Below are 7,913 nucleotides of genomic sequence, written 5' to 3'. Positions count from 1 at the left end.
TCACCCAACAACTGTATATTGAACTCTGAACTGATGCTATTGCTACTAATCCTTTTATCCCAGGATTAGCGTTTCTAGATTTCTTATTTGATCCTCCTCATTATGCCTTTAAAAATTTCCCCTTGTCTCAACCTCCTTGGATATGCCCATAGTTTATTGTGGCATGAATGTTCTCTTTGGTGAATCTCGTTGTTATTTTATGCTGATACCACAAAGCAGTATAATGTTATTTGAAAGTAGCTTTAGATTAGCTGTAAGTGCATACTACAGATACAAAAGCAACTAATAGAGAAATTTTAAAAAGAAGTATAATTGATATGCTCAGAAAGAAAATGGAACCATGTAGAATTCTCAATTAAAATCTGAGAATATAGAAAAGGAGTGGAAAGAAAACAAAGAAATAATTAACAGGCGCATGGAATAGGAAAACAGTTACAAGCAGGTGAACTGTGGTTTATCTGTTCAATAGTCATCCATTCATCAATATAAAGGACCTGACTATTGATAGGGACAATGATGTTGATATATCAAAAGATAATGCTGAATGAATAAAGCCAGACTTATTTACATAAAAATCTATAAGATGCTAATTAATTTATAGTAACAGAAAGCAGATCAGTAGTTGTCTGCAGATGAGGTGGGAGGTGAGGAGCAATAAGAGAGGGACTGATTACTAAGGAGTATGAGGAAACTATCAGGAGTGATCAGGAGTGGTGGATATGCTCATTCTCTTGATTGAAGGGATGGCTTTAAGGGAGCACGTGTATGTCTGAATTCATCAAACTGTGTGCTTAAAAAAAGTGCAATTTATTTATGTCAATTATACATTTTAAAAAAAGAGAACCTCTGTAAAAATTGGGCTTACATCAGTAAGATTCAGAAATTTCAGTGATTATGGAGGTCTGCAATTAAATTCATGGCCTCCTTGCTGCATGTTCTTCCCTGTTATCCTTTGAATATGAAGTGTTCCCCTAAAAAGGATAATGTGTTGAGGTTTTGTCCCCAGCTGGTAGTGCTACTGAGAAGTGATTGGATTGGGGGTGCTACCTTCCCCAGTGAATGAGTTCATACTGAATGGGCTAATAGGAGGTGGGGCCTGGTTGGAGGAAGTAGGTTTCTTCAGACATGCCTTTGAAGGGTGTATCTTGTCCTTCGTTCCTTCTTGCCTCACTCTCTGCTTCCTGGCTGCTATGAGATGAGGAGATTTCCTCCACCATGCCCTTTTGTCTTGGTGTTTTGCCTTGCCACAGGCCTAAAATAATGGGGCAAGCCAACTATGGACTGAAACCTATGGGCCTGTAAGCAAAAATTAATCTTTCTCCCTTAAGTTGCTTTTCTCAGGTATTTTGCCATAGTGATGAGAAATTAGCTGACATAAGTAACTCTTCTGAATCTAAGTGTTCTCTGCAAAATGGGGCTCAAATCAGTTAGGAATGTGTTTGTGTACATGTGAACCCAGGTAAATGATGCATTCATCTACACCAAATGAGTTTTGGGTGTAGGTTTCCCAGAGCTGGTGTGGAGGATCAGTGGTAGCACTGAGAAACCAAAATCATCCTGCCTTCCTTAGCAATGCTGCCATTCCTCCAGCAACTTGAATATTTCAGCAGGCTTCATGAGGAAGGGGAAGAGGCACTATTGACTGACCTTTCGCTATGTTTCATTGGCCATGGCTGAGGCACCTGGCTACTCCAAGCTGCAAAGGCAAGTTTTTGTTTTCTAGCCTCCACAGCTCAGAACGGAAGGCAGTAAGGCTTGTGTTGAAATAGTTCACTTACTGCATCTACCTCAGGCACTGGGAGAAACTAGCCAAAACAGTGCTCGTGAACCTTTAAGAGTGTAAAGGATGAAATCTTGCTGTGAAAACCATAAAATGAAGAGGCTCATGTTGTGATTTGCTCCCTGTTCCAGTCATTCCAGGCTCCTGTAACAACACACCATAGACTGCATATCTCCTACCCAGAAGCTTTTTATTTCTTACAGTCTGGAGGCTGGGAGATAAAAAGTCCAGGCCTGGCAGTTTCAATGTCTTACACGGGTGCACCTCCTCCTAGATGGTGGTCTTCTCTCAGTAACCTCATATGTCAGAAGGCATGAGAGATCCCTTTGCAATATTAACTAATGCTTCCCATGAGGCATTAATGTCTCATGAGAGCTCTGCCTAATCACCTCCCAATGGCCTCGCACTCACATCACCTTGGGGATTAAATTTCAACATATGAATTTGGGGGAGACATAGACATTCAGTTCATTTTATTCCACCCCTGCTCCCTCAAAATTCATGTCCTTCTCACATGCAAAACACATTAATCTATACTCAAATCCCTTCAAATCTCAACTCCTTCCAGCACTTACTCAAAGGTCCAAAGTTCAAAACCTAAGCAACTTATCTGTTCCCACAGGAGGAGGTTACCATCAGCTGACTTCTTGGGTACTGACTGCTTGGACTGGATGTTGAAGGAACCAATGTACAACATCCATCCCAGACTCAAAGAAAGTGACTAGCTCAAACAGTGGTTGAGAAAGCGTAAGTGTGTGAAGGATAAAAATTTGCTGTGAAAACCATAGAGTGAAAAGGGAAAGACAAGAAAAAAGAAAAATCATGATGCTATTTACCCACAATTTTCCTCAGAAGATCTGATTTCAGCTGACTTTGGCCTCTTCTCAGATTAATATCATTGCAATTACAGACCCATAATAAAATTCTTACCTAATGGGATTTTGCTATGCCCATGTGTGAAATAGTAAAAACAGGGCTTATAAACATTATAGGATGCCTCAGATTTATTTCATGTCTAGTGTATGTTGGACTCACAAGTCTGAGTGAGAAGAGCACTCCACCAGGGAATACTCCCCTTTAGCAATAAGGTACTATCAGACTTCCTTGGAAAGACTTACCAGGTGATCCTGGGAGGGCAGGAGTACCCAAATCAGCACACTGGTTTGAAATACAATAGCAACACACACATGAACATACAGAAGAGACTGGGATCTTCATGTAGGATTTTCTTAATCACCCAGTCCAAGGTGTTCCCTCCCCCTAGCCACAGGCTTTCCCACTATTGCATTTTATTTTCTGAAACACTGCTGAAATTGTTTGCTGTCTAGTTCCTCCTTTGCCCTGGACTCTGAATTCTGGAACAGCAAAGGACTTCTATGTCTTACTTACAGCTATAAATCTAGAATCTTGAACAGTGTTAATCACATATCAGATGTTCTAAAGGAACATTTCTTGTGCTGTTTCATCCACTTACATATTTTTCTTCCTTTAATACTATAGAGATCACATAGAGGCCATTTTTGGCTTTGTACTTCAACTGTCTTTGCCCCCAAATACTATTTGGACCTAAGTCCGGGGTATGGATATGGAAACCATGGTTGTGAATTGTTGAAGTGTGTGTAAAATTACATTAGGATCAAAGTAATAATCTTCTAGGCATGTTGGATCACAGTGAAGCAGTATTTTAGGCACAGAATGCATTGTCTTTGTAAAGCCAAGTGGCAAAAGAGTAATTTTTCAAGTTTTACTCAACTAAGGCTATTTAAACTGGCATATTTCTGATTCAGAGTGTAGGTTTTTGTCTTTGAATATGTGAAGACATGTAAACCTCAAAGAGGCAGGATTGTGCCAAATCATTTGTAGATATTGGGACACCTAAAGCCCAAATGAGAACTCTTAAGGCTGTATTCTGCAGTCAGCATGCCATGGTCACACACTTCCTGCTCTACTGTAATAGTTGGCCCCATACTCTGGGATCCATATTAACACATCAACCCAATTGTGGATCAGAACTATGAGTTAAAATTGCCTCTGCATTAAGCATGTGTAGACTTTGTTCTTGTCACTGTTCCCTAAGAGTATGGTAGAGCAATAGTTTACCCATCATTTACATTTTATTAGACATTATAAGTAACCTACAGTGACACATAAAGTATTTGGGGGATGTGTGTAGGCCTTATGAAAAACCATGCCATTTTCTATAAGGAACTTTAGCATCTGCAGATTTTGACACCTGAAGGGTCTTGGAGCCAATCCCCTAAGGATACGGAAGGGACCACTGTACTAGGGAAAGATTTTGTCTTTCTTTTAAAATCAATTTCACTCTTTCTTCTCTCAACTATATTTAGTTATTTTGTTATGTGAATCTTAGTACAATCTCGTATCAGTACACAGCTTCAAGAACATTGTGTTCTGGCATAACACTGGATTTTAGCTGAGATTGATTAGATCAGGCAATAGAGGCACTAAGAAAACACACGGTTGTCCACTAGAGGGCAGCAAATGTAAATCAAATTTAAATTTGCCCTCAGAAGACTGATGTTATCATTTATTTTTTATAATGTTTTAGAGCTAAACAATTCAAGTGAATTTACTGCTGTGAAATAGTTTTTGCACAAATGTTTCTCCTTTCTTGGAAGTAGTGCTATAAAGGTTTATGAGGTTGAAGAACACAAGGTGAACAGAATTGGTTGAGTTAGCTCTTTCATTGCATGACTGGGGCAATCTGAAATTTGCTACTCTGGTCCACTCTAAGACATATAAGTTTTCGAAACAAAAGAGAAATGGGTTTGCACAAAATGATTCTTAAAGCTTTTTTCGACTCCAAATTCAATAATATTATGATCTAAAATTCCACTTCGTCCTTTTAAGATCTTTTTGATTAGGCTCTTAGAATATTTGATCACTTGACATTAACGGAGATTGTTTGTTAGTAACCACCATCATTGCTTGGAAAATTTAGGGCCATGAAATGTTGGAAAAATCTACATGCGCATAGCGACAATAGTGATCACAGCATTTTCTGGAAAAATGTCTTGCTATTTCAACTACCAAAGCAATCTGTTTTTATGCTTAAAAAAGAAAATAAAACCTAAGGTGTTTTGTTTCACTCTCTATTTACCTTTTGAAGAACAATGTATATGACTTCAGTATTATATTAAGTTAAACATTAAAGAATATTGGCCTAAGGGCCAAGGAAGTGGTAAACATATAAAAAAGAACGTAAAGGGCTGGTGGCACAGCTACAGTGGTAGAGTGCGTGCATGCCAAGTGCATGGCCCTGAGTTCAAAACCTGTAGTGCCACAGAAAATAAAAGCCCAAGTCAGATGTGGACTGGTGTGCCATGTGGTGTCACTCATGTGGCAAACCACTGCAAGCTTCTTTCTTGATAGTCAATAACTATATGATGGTTCAATAATCACCTTATAGGATACCCAGTCCATATTTAGTTTACCCCTGAGTTGTGACAAAAACTGAAACTTTTCTAAATAGCATTTTTCATGAGCAGTGATGGTTAAAACTGCTAGCAAGTTTAATGAAGCAGAAACCATTTCTGAATGCAAACTGGTAATGTAGCCATGGTTAACATCATGCCACATATTTTAGTTTGTTGGGTTTTGTTGGGGTTTTTGCTTTTTTTTTTAGCATTGAAGTTTGACCTCAGAGCCTCCAGCATGCTATCAATTAAGGCATATCCCCCAAACTCTTTTTGCTTAATTTATTTTTAGATAGGGTTTCTGGATTTTTGCCTGGGAGCCAGCTGTGGATATTGACCCTCCTATCTCCATGCCCAGGCTTCTTTGTTGAGATAGAATGTCTCTAACTGTTTTCCCAGGCTGACCTTGAACTATGATCCTCCTGGTCTTCTGCTCTCATTTAAGACACATTTCCTCTTACATGTAAAAAAAAAGGAATACATTTGCCTGGGTGACAGTGAATGTGAGAGATGAAGAAAAATCGTGCTTTAAAATATGGCAAATCTGTTATCAGAAGCCAGAGGTAGACCAATGCTATCTGTACATTCCAGACTGCCTTCCCTGACAGGTTAGCTTAGCTGGTGCCAGTGAGAGTGGTGTTGTCACTGTGGTTCTAAGCTCACTTTCCTCCTCAAAGTCTCAGCACCACCAGCTCACTTCCATGCCTGATGCTTGCTTCCCAGAAGAGGGTAAGGATTGCAGGGAAACACCAAGCTCGGACGCAACAATTTTGGTGAGATTGCAAAACCTATCCACGTTAAGGAGCTAAGCACTTTAGACCTTGGTGTTACTTATGTAAAAGTAGTGAGTGAAATAATGATGGCCTATGCTCAAGTTCTGACTCTGCTCTTTATTCTTTGTCTCAATATCTTTTTTGTAAAATGGGGATTGTAGTGCCAGCTATTGTTAATGTCCATGAAACTGTTATGATTGCTACTTAAACTTAGCATATTACAATTTCATTTTATACAGTGGCTTTCCAGCAAGATGTAGCTAAGAGTATCAGATTGGAGTTGCTCCTAATAATTTGCTGTTGACCTTGGACAAGTCCTCTCACCTTTCTTGATCTCACTTATTTTTTATCCAAGGTCTTAAGCAATGCATCATAAGTAACTAACACTCTTAGGTCTCCATGGAGGTATGGAATGCACGAATGGTAAAATGGGGCTCTTCTAGCACTGTGTGAGATTCGGTATTTCTTAATAGGAGTGTGTGGTACCTAGGAAACGCAGTTGGTATGTACATTGGGAAACACTGCTGAACTCGTTCAGCTTACTGAATAGAAATTTCAAGGCACCTACACAAAAATTGTTCCAGTATCATCTCTGCCAATGTTGGACTGAAACAAAAGCCAGATTGGAAAATGAGTACGTTTATTTTGTATAAAGTCACTGTCCCAGAGCCAGGCGCTGTCAGAGTCACAGTCAAGGAGCTGTCAGTGTCCCAGAATCAGGCGCTGTCATGTCCCCAGCAGCAGCTCGCCCTGGCCCAGCAGGCAGCCCCTTTCCAGGCCAGGGCCCTTGAGCTCCACCTTGATGCGCAAGGCCTGGCGGCGCACCAGCTCCTCGCTGAGGCCATCAAAGCACAATTCCTGTTCCAAGGCGGTCTTGCGGCTGTGCGATCCCCGCGCTGCGCATGCACACGGGGCCCCAGGACCAGGCTAAGGCAGCAGCCCACAGCCAGGGCTCCAGGGCGCCTCCTGCCGGGCTCACGGGCTCACGGGCTCCCAGTAGCTGGAGGCGGGGGCGCCAGCTGCCTCGACTGTACTGGGCGACCAGGCGTAGGGAGCCGCCACCGGCGCGGCCCAGAATCACGGTGGCTTCCGCCTTCAGGCACTCGGGCCAACGGCCGGAGGCTGGCGACCGGCACGCAAGGGACCGGGGCCGCGGGCTCCGGGGAGGCGCTGCGCTCGTCCTTGTCGTCTCCGCTGGACACGAAGCGGGCGCGGGCCAGACCGCGACTCCTCCGGGGTCGCAGCGCGCGGCTCAGCAGCCGGTCGGGGGCGCGCAGGAGGCGGCGGCCGCGGGACACCAGCACGATGGCGTCCCGGGGTGGCCTAGGACTGGCGGGGATGCGGGGTTGGAGGGGGGAGCGCCGCAGCCTCGTCTTCCGTCGCCGCCGCAACCACAGGTGTGAGCCCGGGCCCCGGTCGAGGGGAGCACACCAGCGCGGTGGCGCCAGGGTTCCCGAGAAGGACCGACCCCTTGGCGCGTGTGCGGGCTCTCCAGCAGCGCGCAGAAGCCTAGGCAGTGCGGGCGCGTGGCAGGTGCGGCAGCGAGAGTGCCGCTTGTGAGCGAAGAGTCGGAGTCCCTGCGGCTTGCTACCTCCTCTGTCGCAGCCTGCTTACCCCAAGAATTCCGGAGAGTTGCCAAGGCCAGGCAGGGTTCAAGTCTCGGGAAAGGCAGAACCCCGGGTGCCCCCGGAGTGAGCACTTTTGTGCATGCAGCCGGTGAGTGGGGGCTTTGTGTTGCAGACCCCACGGGAGAGAAACCCCTCCCTGTGCAGCAGGAGGCAATGGAGACACCACTTCTGGGGCAGGTGCCCAATGGGTTGACGCTCTGCTACAGATGTCTTCCTTCAAGGCACAAACGCACACTTATCGTCAGAGCCAGCTCCGCAGAGATCAGCAATTTCTGTTCCCTTTCTTTCACTTGTG

At 43.8% G+C, this 7,913-nt stretch overlaps 1 pseudogene; it reads right to left on the bottom strand.

The window, feature by feature from the left end:
* Positions 1 to 6,328: 6,328 nt before the first annotated feature.
* LOC109695723 (C2 calcium-dependent domain-containing protein 4A-like) lies at positions 6,329 to 7,236 on the bottom strand (annotated as a pseudogene).
* Between the last annotated feature and the right edge of the window lie 677 nt (positions 7,237 to 7,913).

Source organism: Castor canadensis, chromosome 2 (genome assembly GCF_047511655.1).
Source record: "Castor canadensis chromosome 2, mCasCan1.hap1v2, whole genome shotgun sequence".
Lineage (NCBI taxonomy): Eukaryota > Metazoa > Chordata > Mammalia > Rodentia > Castoridae > Castor > Castor canadensis.
This window is presented reverse-complemented; position numbering and strand designations above follow the sequence as displayed.